The sequence below is a fragment of the Polyodon spathula genome, chromosome 7, assembly GCF_017654505.1.
Source record: "Polyodon spathula isolate WHYD16114869_AA chromosome 7, ASM1765450v1, whole genome shotgun sequence".
In the NCBI taxonomy this organism is placed as follows: domain Eukaryota; kingdom Metazoa; phylum Chordata; class Actinopteri; order Acipenseriformes; family Polyodontidae; genus Polyodon; species Polyodon spathula.
In genome coordinates, this window is record NC_054540.1 from 1,447,786 (window position 1) to 1,461,072 (window position 13,287).

The window sequence follows — 13,287 nt, forward strand, 5'->3', positions numbered from 1 at the left end:
ATGAACGGGTTGGTCCTGCTGGCTTTTGGTAGCGTTAGCTCCCGTCCTCTCCGTCTACAAATCCAAAAACAAAACAACGCAACAGTGCTCCGGCTCGTGTGATGTTTCTGCGCAAGGGGCCGTACTCACGTAGCTGCGTCCCCTTTGTACTGCCAAACTGACCAGCCCAGTGCAACACTCTATCCAATCGCCACGTACCCCACAACTGATCACAACAGAGTTGTTTAGCCATCTTACAGCTACGCCCTGCCACCACGATGGCCGACTTCCGGTTCTGCCCTACCATCGAGTCGGCCCATCCCTGTGAAGGCGTACCACCAACCTTACTTGGTGCCCTTCCTGGTCGGGTGGTAGAGCTGCAGCTCAGATTTCTTCTTTCCTGTTCACAGTTGCCCACACACAGGAAACAAAATGGGCTTCACTGGTACTTGTAAGCAAAAAGAACTGTGTAGCAATTTAAAGCTTCTAAAAAAGGTTATGTTCAAAAGTGATGTGAGTAAAAACAGTGGATAGTAAAATAAAGAAAGTTCAAGTCCTTTGACACGGTCATCGTTTTTATTTTATTGGGCAGGAGACACTTCTCACAGCACCTGAGTCAGTGTTATAATGATACATGCATTTACAGGGTTTATATAGAATGAAAGTCACTAGATATTCACAAGACATGCGGTCAGGTACCCCCTGCTGCTCTCCCTTCGCTGTCCAATCACCGTGAGACAGCACCTTATTATCACACACCCCTTTTCTCTTAACCTATCAGAAAAGACAATTACATACTGTGCATGTTTTACAAGCCTCCTATCAACCAATAATAATAATATTGATCATGTGGGGCTCACTTTTCTAAGTTAATGCAACTTCAAAACACCCTAAGATGTTTTACTCACAAGGTAATAAAACTATAGTTGAAGGAGGAGGAGGAAGAGAGAAGGCGGCAAAAGACTTATTCCAATTTTCTTTGAAGTTTAAACTGTTTAGACAGATGTGCCATTTCTCTTAAAACACAGAATAGAGTGTAATTCCCTTTCAACTTGTCATAATATTTACGGTACCCCAAAGCTTTCCTGCAATCTGGCTGCTTCAATAACATTGCATTCAAATTGTCTTCATACGAGCTCAGTTCAGTGAAACCTAGCTACTTTTTAAACCATCCAGTTTCTCTGAAGTATATGTTTATCCAACAAACTGCAACACAGATTTACATCATCAGATGAATTTATTTAGAAATAAATGTATATGAGTGCAGTGTCTAATTCTTAAAACAGACTTTTAAGGCTGAGACACACACAGTGATTTTGAGGTAAGCACCGTGCTCAATGAGAACACATTTAAGCATGCACCTGAGAACAGTACCATTGCGTAATGTAATGTGAAGCAGGGAAAGGGAAGGAATAAACTTCCACAGCCTTCTATGGGTCCCATTGAATGGGTTTGATAAAACATAGAAAACACGCAATTCAAATCTTGCTCTTTTACAGTAGAGTATCCCATTATTCCACAGAAATCAAGTTCCCTTCACTTGTGAAATTGTTTCTTTTTAGACCTTGTGCTGCAGGCAATCCAAGAGCTGGAGAATTTAATTGAATTGCTGGGTTGGATTTGGTCTAAATTGTTGATTTTCAGGTGTATAAAATAACTGAGTACTTTTTTATTTGGAAAGTGACTATAATAAATCATGGAGGATGAGTTATGTGATTCTGTCTGATAAGTCTGAACAAAAGCACTTTTGGTACATAAATGAAATTGTAGAAAGTTTACTGACAGGGTTCAAGGTTCATGTCTTAAGCAATCGCTTTCTCGTAAAGCATTCAGATCCAAGGGCAGAGACAGCAGGGGTGCTGGGGATGCAGCCGCAGCCTTATATGTCGAGGGAGTACTGCTGTGCCGGTGCGGCCCGCCGTTCTCCTTACCTTTTTATTATTAACATCACCAGGGAATTTCATTAACTTCAGTTTATGGATGACCATTTCTACTGCCTGCAAGAAAGTCACAATTCAACTATCAACCAGTTAATATTGCCATGTTGGTGCCGGAATTTAGTGTTTCAACCAATTATCGCTAAACATTGAAATGCAAGGGCGGGCATTCATTGCTTATTCAACCTATCACTGATAGTATCAGCACCGAGCTCTGTCATGTGAGAGACAGGGTTGACTGTGCCAGCAGCTGGTTTCGGTGTGATAACTGCTCTTAACAATGCTGAATGCCATTCAGAGTAAATATCTGTAACTTCTAGAAACACATTTAAAACAGCAGAGAATGATGGATTAACTTTTAACCAATGTCAATATATATTTTCCAATATACAAACCATAACTTTTTGCTATAGTAAGACCAAACGTTGCTTATGCCACTTTTAATTTAATTAAACCAAAGAAGAAATCTTAAAAACTCTGTATTTTTAGTGCTAATCTGTCATGTTCCTTTTTATTGGCTTTGTAACTATTACAGCCTAGGCAACGTGCCTCACTGCCATCCAGAAGCGCACAGTAATTTCCAGTTGCACTATCTGTTTGGTGTGTGTGTGTGTGTGTGTGTGTGTGTGTGTGTTTTAGTTGCTGATGGCTTTCTCTAAGTGACATTTTATATTCAGTATGTTTTGAACAAAAAATATGAAGAAAACGTTATTGTTACTACTAGACCAGAGTTTGAGACACCTTCAAAATTGCCTACGGAGCGCAATGAGTCAAAAAAGACTCACACACCTTGCTCTTATGCATGTCCATCGTGACACGCTTGACAGTGTAGATGTTGTATCCCTTATGAGAAATGCTGTAAGCACGACACCGGAGCGCAAATCCCTTTTTTGAGTAGCCTAATCTAAACAGAGCCATTTTATTTTATGTACAGTTAAGGATGGGTTGCTGTTTCATTCTGTTACTGTTTTTAAAAGTAATGTGTTTGAAATAAAATGTAAGCTTTCAGGATATCGTTTCTGTAGCTGTTGCAAACATTTAGGTGCTTCTCGTTTTTGAATAGGCTACATTGTATACGCTGCATATTGCAAACAGTTCACTGCAATGGTACACAATTGTTCAGTTTGTGAACTGACATAACGTGTTGAACAGAATTAAAGCCTATAGTGCTGAAGATGAATGCATCGTATTTGCATGTCAGTATTTTAATAAGACATCGAAGGAGGTCGTTGCATTGTGTTCATGTAACATCTGTTTTGCAACGTAGTTATTAATGCGTTGTCTTGTTGGTTTTTAATGTTACATAAAAACCAACAATAAAACTCACTTGGTTTGGTCTGTGCATATGATTATGAAATGCACAAAAAAATGACTATTTTCTTACATTTAAAAATCATTACCCCCCCCCCCCCAACCCCTGCCCCAAATTCGTTACCACGCCTTTGTTCAGACTTATCTGATCTACTGCAGTTTCCAGGAATACAGCTCCCAATTCCTGTAAGTAATTATAGACAACTGATAAAGGAACTTTCATTTTCATTTTGAGTAAGTGTTTGGGACTTTGCAGATCTGCAGTTGTTCAGAGAATGCTGCAGTTTTTGAGTGACTGCAATAGCGCTGCACTATGAGCAATACTACTAATAATGAATGTTTGTGAATATAGCAAAACACTGCGGTCACATAGCAAAAACGATTCAATCTAATTGTTTCAAAATACTGGGTTAAGAAATGGAGGTGTGGTAAAAGAAAAAGTCTTCATCAAAACCACAGCAAACGCAAGCTCTAGTGCTACAGCTACAGCTGACTTTTTGGAAAGTCAGTTTCTCCTGATTTGCTGCCTTTTTGTCTCCCACTTGATTAGCCAGCACTACCCGGTCTGCACCCGGGCCCAGCTCAAACTCCCTTTAAAATCACAGAAGCGGATCACGCTACTCTGCACAAGCCTGCAGCACTTTGCATTTTACGTTTGTATTTGACTGTTTTATATCAAGTTGAGTGTCTTTGTCAGCTCAGATTTCTTCTTTCCTGTTCACAGTTGCCCACACACAGGAAACAAAATGGGCTTCACTGGTACTTGTAAGCAAAAAGAACTGTGTAGCAATTTAAAGCTTCTAAAAAAGGTTATGTTCAAAAGTGATGTGAGTAAAAACAGTGGATAGTAAAATAAAGAAAGTTCAAGTCCTTTGACACGGTCATCGTTTTTATTTTATTGGGCAGGAGACACTTCTCACAGCACCTGAGTCAGTGTTATAATGATACATGCATTTACAGGGTTTACTCTGCACAAGCCTGCAGCACTCTGCATTTTACGTTCATATTTGACTGTTTTATATCCAAATGAGTGCCTTTGTCATTTCTGCCTAAAATATGAATATTGTGTAACGACCCTGGGTCAGCTGTAACCACGTTCAGGAAGGTTCTGGCTCAGGGTCCACAGTTCCGTGCAACAGGTGTTCAAGGACGCCAGAGTTGCAAGAGTATTGGCAGAATCAAGGGACGAGGTGTTGCAACTTCAGGGGTCGAGCGCGGGAAGACGTGTCTGCTTGGGATTGGTGGCTGATGCACCGGGGGCTGCTGCTACTGCTGCTGATGAGCTGCAGGGAGAGACGCAAGCTGCAGAGCATGAGAAAGAGAGCAGAAGAAACCACAGGGAAGAGCAGAAGAGAAGCGGGACTAGAAAGGACCAGAGACTGCACTTTGTGGCCGTAGCACACGGCAGCAACAGTGTCTTTTGGCACTTGCTTTTATTTTATGTGTATTATTTTGTCACAGTCTAAGTAGCACTGCGCTGCTCAGCTATAATTGTACCACTGGCTGGTAAAGCAGCAGGCTAAACCTGCCCAGGGTAGGGTCCCGGCTTAATAAACAGTGAATTCGAGAACCTGGAAATGTTGTGTGAGCCTCCTTCATTTCCATGCAACGCTACAATATAAACACAATATATCAAATACACTGAATGAATAATATTGTTAAAATGTTGCTGTCAGATTGTGAATGGTGTGGTAAGGATGGGAAGTCCAGGCAGAGGGGTATATTTACAGGTGCTTTATTTTCACCCCCAATAATCCCCCAATAATATTTACAAATATTCCACAGTGCTCGAGAAAGTGCACAGTGTTGTGTGGGGTTGTAGTGGTAGTGATGAACGGGTTGGTCCTGCTGGCTTTTGGTAGCGTTAGCTCCCGTCCTCTCCGTCTACAAATCCAAAAACAAAACAACGCAACAGTGCTCCGGCTCGTGTGATGTTTCTGCGCAAGGGGCCGTACTCACGTAGCTGCGTCCCCTTTGTACTGCCAAACTGACCAGCCCAGTGCAACACTCTATCCAATCGCCACGTACCCCACAACTGATCACAACAGAGTTGTTTAGCCATCTTACAGCTACGCCCTGCCACCACGATGGCCGACTTCCGGTTCTGCCCTACCATCGAGTCGGCCCATCCCTGTGAAGGCGTACCACCAACCTTACTTGGTGCCCTTCCTGGTCGGGTGGTAGAGCTGCAGCTCAGATTTCTTCTTTCCTGTTCACAGTTGCCCACACACAGGAAACAAAATGGGCTTCACTGGTACTTGTAAGCAAAAAGAACTGTGTAGCAATTTAAAGCTTCTAAAAAAGGTTATGTTCAAAAGTGATGTGAGTAAAAACAGTGGATAGTAAAATAAAGAAAGTTCAAGTCCTTTGACACGGTCATCGTTTTTATTTTATTGGGCAGGAGACACTTCTCACAGCACCTGAGTCAGTGTTATAATGATACATGCATTTACAGGGTTTATATAGAATGAAAGTCACTAGATATTCACAAGACATGCGGTCAGGTACCCCCTGCTGCTCTCCCTTCGCTGTCCAATCACCGTGAGACAGCACCTTATTATCACACACCCCTTTTCTCTTAACCTATCAGAAAAGACAATTACATACTGTGCATGTTTTACAAGCCTCCTATCAACCAATAATAATAATATTGATCATGTGGGGCTCACTTTTCTAAGTTAATGCAACTTCAAAACACCCTAAGATGTTTTACTCACAAGGTAATAAAACTATAGTTGAAGGAGGAGGAGGAAGAGAGAAGGCGGCAAAAGACTTATTCCAATTTTCTTTGAAGTTTAAACTGTTTAGACAGATGTGCCATTTCTCTTAAAACACAGAATAGAGTGTAATTCCCTTTCAACTTGTCATAATATTTACGGTACCCCAAAGCTTTCCTGCAATCTGGCTGCTTCAATAACATTGCATTCAAATTGTCTTCATACGAGCTCAGTTCAGTGAAACCTAGCTACTTTTTAAACCATCCAGTTTCTCTGAAGTATATGTTTATCCAACAAACTGCAACACAGATTTACATCATCAGATGAATTTATTTAGAAATAAATGTATATGAGTGCAGTGTCTAATTCTTAAAACAGACTTTTAAGGCTGAGACACACACAGTGATTTTGAGGTAAGCACCGTGCTCAATGAGAACACATTTAAGCATGCACCTGAGAACAGTACCATTGCGTAATGTAATGTGAAGCAGGGAAAGGGAAGGAATAAACTTCCACAGCCTTCTATGGGTCCCATTGAATGGGTTTGATAAAACATAGAAAACACGCAATTCAAATCTTGCTCTTTTACAGTAGAGTATCCCATTATTCCACAGAAATCAAGTTCCCTTCACTTGTGAAATTGTTTCTTTTTAGACCTTGTGCTGCAGGCAATCCAAGAGCTGGAGAATTTAATTGAATTGCTGGGTTGGATTTGGTCTAAATTGTTGATTTTCAGGTGTATAAAATAACTGAGTACTTTTTTATTTGGAAAGTGACTATAATAAATCATGGAGGATGAGTTATGTGATTCTGTCTGATAAGTCTGAACAAAAGCACTTTTGGTACATAAATGAAATTGTAGAAAGTTTACTGACAGGGTTCAAGGTTCATGTCTTAAGCAATCGCTTTCTCGTAAAGCATTCAGATCCAAGGGCAGAGACAGCAGGGGTGCTGGGGATGCAGCCGCAGCCTTATATGTCGAGGGAGTACTGCTGTGCCGGTGCGGCCCGCCGTTCTCCTTACCTTTTTATTATTAACATCACCAGGGAATTTCATTAACTTCAGTTTATGGATGACCATTTCTACTGCCTGCAAGAAAGTCACAATTCAACTATCAACCAGTTAATATTGCCATGTTGGTGCCGGAATTTAGTGTTTCAACCAATTATCGCTAAACATTGAAATGCAAGGGCGGGCATTCATTGCTTATTCAACCTATCACTGATAGTATCAGCACCGAGCTCTGTCATGTGAGAGACAGGGTTGACTGTGCCAGCAGCTGGTTTCGGTGTGATAACTGCTCTTAACAATGCTGAATGCCATTCAGAGTAAATATCTGTAACTTCTAGAAACACATTTAAAACAGCAGAGAATGATGGATTAACTTTTAACCAATGTCAATATATATTTTCCAATATACAAACCATAACTTTTTGCTATAGTAAGACCAAACGTTGCTTATGCCACTTTTAATTTAATTAAACCAAAGAAGAAATCTTAAAAACTCTGTATTTTTAGTGCTAATCTGTCATGTTCCTTTTTATTGGCTTTGTAACTATTACAGCCTAGGCAACATGCCTCACTGCCATCCAGAAGCGCACAGTAATTTCCAGTTGCACTATCTGTTTGGTGTGTGTGTGTGTGTGTGTGTGTGTGTGTTTTAGTTGCTGATGGCTTTCTCTAAGTGACATTTTATATTCAGTATGTTTTGAACCAAAAATATGAAGAAAACGTTATTGTTACTACTAGACCAGAGTTTGAGACACCTTCAAAATTGCCTACGGAGCGCAATGAGTCAAAAAAGACTCACACACCTTGCTCTTATGCATGTCCATCGTGACACGCTTGACAGTGTAGATGTTGTATCCCTTATGAGAAATGCTGTAAGCACGACACCGGAGCGCAAATCCCTTTTTTGAGTAGCCTAATCTAAACAGAGCCATTTTATTTTATGTACAGTTAAGGATGGGTTGCTGTTTCATTCTGTTACTGTTTTTAAAAGTAATGTGTTTGAAATAAAATGTAAGCTTTCAGGATATCGTTTCTGTAGCTGTTGCAAACATTTAGGTGCTTCTCGTTTTTGAATAGGCTACATTGTATACGCTGCATATTGCAAACAGTTCACTGCAATGGTACACAATTGTTCAGTTTGTGAACTGACATAACGTGTTGAACAGAATTAAAGCCTATAGTGCTGAAGATGAATGCATCGTATTTGCATGTCAGTATTTTAATAAGACATCGAAGGAGGTCGTTGCATTGTGTTCATGTAACATCTGTTTTGCAACGTAGTTATTAATGCGTTGTCTTGTTGGTTTTTAATGTTACATAAAAACCAACAATAAAACTCACTTGGTTTGGTCTGTGCATATGATTATGAAATGCACAAAAAAATGACTATTTTCTTACATTTAAAAATCATTACCCCCCCCCCCCCAACCCCTGCCCCAAATTCGTTACCACGCCTTTGTTCAGACCTATCTGATCTACTGCAGTTTCCAGGAATACAGCTCCCAATTCCTGTAAGTAATTATAGACAACTGATAAAGGAACTTTCATTTTCATTTTGAGTAAGTGTTTGGGACTTTGCAGATCTGCAGTTGTTCAGAGAATGCTGCAGTTTTTGAGTGACTGCAATAGCGCTGCACTATGAGCAATACTACTAATAATGAATGTTTGTGAATATAGCAAAACACTGCGGTCACATAGCAAAAACGATTCAATCTAATTGTTTCAAAATACTGGGTTAAGAAATGGAGGTGTGGTAAAAGAAAAAGTCTTCATCAAAACCACAGCAAACGCAAGCTCTAGTGCTACAGCTACAGCTGACTTTTTGGAAAGTCAGTTTCTCCTGATTTGCTGCCTTTTTGTCTCCCACTTGATTAGCCAGCACTACCCGGTCTGCACCCGGGCCCAGCTCAAACTCCCTTTAAAATCACAGAAGCGGATCACGCTACTCTGCACAAGCCTGCAGCACTTTGCATTTTACGTTTGTATTTGACTGTTTTATATCAAGTTGAGTGTCTTTGTCAGCTCAGATTTCTTCTTTCCTGTTCACAGTTGCCCACACACAGGAAACAAAATGGGCTTCACTGGTACTTGTAAGCAAAAAGAACTGTGTAGCAATTTAAAGCTTCTAAAAAAGGTTATGTTCAAAAGTGATGTGAGTAAAAACAGTGGATAGTAAAATAAAGAAAGTTCAAGTCCTTTGACACGGTCATCGTTTTTATTTTATTGGGCAGGAGACACTTCTCACAGCACCTGAGTCAGTGTTATAATGATACATGCATTTACAGGGTTTACTCTGCACAAGCCTGCAGCACTTTGCATTTTACGTTCATATTTGACTGTTTTATATCCAAATGAGTGCCTTTGTCATTTCTGCCTAAAATATGAATATTGTGTAACGACCCTGGGTCAGCTGTAACCACGTTCAGGAAGGTTCTGGCTCAGGGTCCACAGTTCCGTGCAACAGGTGTTCAAGGACGCCAGAGTTGCAAGAGTATTGGCAGAATCAAGGGACGAGGTGTTGCAACTTCAGGGGTCGAGCGCGGGAAGACGTGTCTGCTTGGGATTGGTGGCTGATGCACCGGGGGCTGCTGCTACTGCTGCTGATGAGCTGCAGGGAGAGACGCAAGCTGCAGAGCATGAGAAAGAGAGCAGAAGAAACCACAGGGAAGAGCAGAAGAGAAGCGGGACTAGAAAGGACCAGAGACTGCACTTTGTGGCCGTAGCACACGGCAGCAACAGTGTCTTTTGGCACTTGCTTTTATTTTATGTGTATTATTTTGTCACAGTCTAAGTAGCACTGCGCTGCTCAGCTATAATTGTACCACTGGCTGGTAAAGCAGCAGGCTAAACCTGCCCAGGGTAGGGTCCCGGCTTAATAAACAGTGAATTCGAGAACCTGGAAATGTTGTGTGAGCCTCCTTCATTTCCATGCAACGCTACAATATAAACACAATATATCAAATACACTGAATGAATAATATTGTTAAAATGTTGCTGTCAGATTGTGAATGGTGTGGTAAGGATGGGAAGTCCAGGCAGAGGGGTATATTTACAGGTGCTTTATTTTCACCCCCAATAATCCCCCAATAATATTTACAAATATTCCACAGTGCTCGAGAAAGTGCACAGTGTTGTGTGGGGTTGTAGTGGTAGTGATGAACGGGTTGGTCCTGCTGGCTTTTGGTAGCGTTAGCTCCCGTCCTCTCCGTCTACAAATCCAAAAAAAATGACTATTTTCTTACATTTAAAAATCATTACCCCCCCCCCCAACCCCTGCCCCAAATTCGTTACCACGCCTTTGTTCAGACCTATCTGATCTACTGCAGTTTCCAGGAATACAGCTCCCAATTCCTGTAAGTAATTATAGACAACTGATAAAGGAACTTTCATTTTCATTTTGAGTAAGTGTTTGGGACTTTGCAGATCTGCAGTTGTTCAGAGAATGCTGCAGTTTTTGAGTGACTGCAATAGCGCTGCACTATGAGCAATACTACTAATAATGAATGTTTGTGAATATAGCAAAACACTGCGGTCACATAGCAAAAACGATTCAATCTAATTGTTTCAAAATACTGGGTTAAGAAATGGAGGTGTGGTAAAAGAAAAAGTCTTCATCAAAACCACAGCAAACGCAAGCTCTAGTGCTACAGCTACAGCTGACTTTTTGGAAAGTCAGTTTCTCCTGATTTGCTGCCTTTTTGTCTCCCACTTGATTAGCCAGCACTACCCGGTCTGCACCCGGGCCCAGCTCAAACTCCCTTTAAAATCACAGAAGCGGATCACGCTACTCTGCACAAGCCTGCAGCACTTTGCATTTTACGTTCATATTTGACTGTTTTATATCCAAATGAGTGCCTTTGTCATTTCTGCCTAAAATATGAATATTGTGAGCAGGGAGATTGTTAAACTCCTCCCTGCTTAAAAACATGTGCGTATGCACGTTATGCTTAATTGTTTAATGTACTTTAACGTTAATTATCCCCTGCACCTGGAAGTAATTGTACATTAGAACCAGGTGCAGGGTATTTACAGCATTTACAGGGTTTACTCTGCACAAGCCTGCAGCACTTTGCATTTTACGCATATTTGACTGTTTTATATCCAAATGAGTGCCTTTGTCATTTCTGCCTGAATATTGTGAGCAGGGAGATTGTTAAACTCCTCCAAATGCAGTGCCTTTGTTAATTATCCCCTGCACCTGGAAGTAATTGTACATTTCAAAATAAACAAACAAACAAACAAACAAATAAATAAAAATGATCACAGCTTAGCTCTCCTGTGTGTTTCAGTTAGTGCTCATGAGAACTAGGTGTTTATTTTGTTTGTGCTTCGCTTATTAAAAATAGCGCAACCGCACTTGAAAAATCAATTTTTGTGTCCTGGGTCTATTTTAAAAGGGGCAACGAACGACCGGGAGTGTCGACCGTGTTACAGTATATAAACACAATATATGAAATACACTGAATAAATAATATTGTTAAAATGCTGCCCACACACATTCAGTAACTGACCTCCTTAAACTTACTAATGACTTTGTGCAGGCGGTGTGTAAGCGTCATGCGTCTCCTGCAGTTCTTATTGATCTAACCAATGGAAGCATCGAAAGTTGCCCTTGCAAATTAGATAAAGAACCCTTGCAAATGAGATTTCCATCTCGAGGATCTATCGTAGGCTGAAAAAAAAGCTTTAACGATGAGATGGAAAATTGGATCAACGGTCATGCAAATATTTGGGTGGAGTATAGAATAACTGTCATGCCCACTACAATATAAAAAGGTCACCAACAGGAAGATACAGCACACTGCTTGTACATCTTGAGAAGCTGCTGCTCATCAACACAAGAACACAGCTAGATTAAGAAGAGTGATCTGAGGTTACCAACATTTGAACGGTAAACTTTTATTTTATTTTTAAAATTAAAAACTATTAAGATTAGACAGTAAGTTATAAGTCAGGATAAAGGTGTATGACATGCCAAATCATTTATTTTAATGAAATACAGATTGGGAGTAATTTAGTTCCTGGGTGAGGCAGATTTCTTTGTCTATTGGTATTTTAGTTATGAACCGTGGACTAGTTGAGAAGCGTTTTTATTTAGTCATTCGATTATTTAAACACCATGCTGCATTGTACTTGCTTCAAACTAGAACATTACTATTTAAACAAACAGCTGGTTTCACAGACCGCGATTAGCACTACTATTGAACTACCACACTCAAAGTAACAATAGGTAGTCCAAGACTAGTGCAAATCGAAAAAACTCACCTTTCCCATTCCGGACAAAAACCAGCTGCATCCAGAACACCGCCCGGAACACTGTTCGAAGCTGCACAGTGTGGAAACCATACACATCAAAACACCACTGAGAACAACATAACACTGTAGAAGAAAAAAAAACGACAGAAGCAACCTTTAAACTGTGCTAAATGAGAAAAAACAAGATCTGATCAATAACATGATATTCTCCGTCGTCACTGAATTTCTAGGCAACGTAGTGTTCCGACCCAGTACAGTATTCGCCACACAGTATTACTGTACAAATATAATCAAAATATTATTTCATGACATAGCATTTCAGAATACTTTTCTATTCTCTTATCTCCCCACTTCGTTTGCAGCTCAGACACGCTTCCAGTGTCTCTGCCAAATACCATCTGATAATACAGTAACAATGTGCAGTATAACCGTATTGACTTGATATTTATATTGTTTACAGTCTTTGTTTTTGAAGATTGGAGAACATTGCACTGCTAATTCGTGTATTTACTACTGTAGCGTCGCAGAATACCGTCTCCATTCACCTTTTAATATGAGACTCGTGTGCTGAGGATGCAAAAGCACTTCATTGGCGGGGTTTACCTGCAGGTGTTAATCGCGCTGCTACCTGCACTCGGGACGTGTCACGCACAAATGACGCGTGATTGTACTCGTTCCATAAGAGCACTGCAAAAAAAAAAAGCGTGCGACTCAAGTGTCATTACACTTTGGCAAAGCGCTCTAGTAAAGTCCATTGTTATCAATCCGCTTCTCCTGGCGAGGGGCGCTGCTAAATTATATGTAAATTGTATATAGAGATGTTGATTTATACCAATACAATGATGTCAGCAGTGCATAACGTTATTCATCTCAGTGTATTATGAAAAGGGCTGGGGTTTAGTCACGGTGGTTGCGTGACGTTTGCCAATGCACGATTTTTGCTGATGTGCGTGACTTGCGGTGATGCTAGTAAATCGTGTTCAATGTAAAAGTGTCTCTCATTAACATTACATTTCACATTTTAAAAAATGCATTTAACGTTTATTAATTCTAAAAAATACTTATTTTGAACTAGC

At 40.4% G+C, this 13,287-nt stretch overlaps 1 long non-coding RNA gene across 2 annotated transcripts; it reads right to left on the bottom strand.

The window, feature by feature from the left end:
• Positions 1 to 3,429: 3,429 nt before the first annotated feature.
• On the bottom strand, positions 3,430 to 13,016 carry LOC121317968. 2 transcript variants are annotated; one of them, XR_005950562.1, is made up of 4 exons: positions 12,815 to 13,016; positions 12,221 to 12,334; positions 6,968 to 7,033; positions 3,430 to 4,510 (listed from the first exon to the last, which is right to left on the bottom strand). It is a non-coding gene; the product is annotated as an uncharacterized LOC121317968 (long non-coding RNA). The 2 variants fall into 2 exon arrangements; XR_005950561.1 differs by lacking the exon at positions 12,815 to 13,016 and having other exon boundaries at positions 12,221 to 12,559.
• Between the last annotated feature and the right edge of the window lie 271 nt (positions 13,017 to 13,287).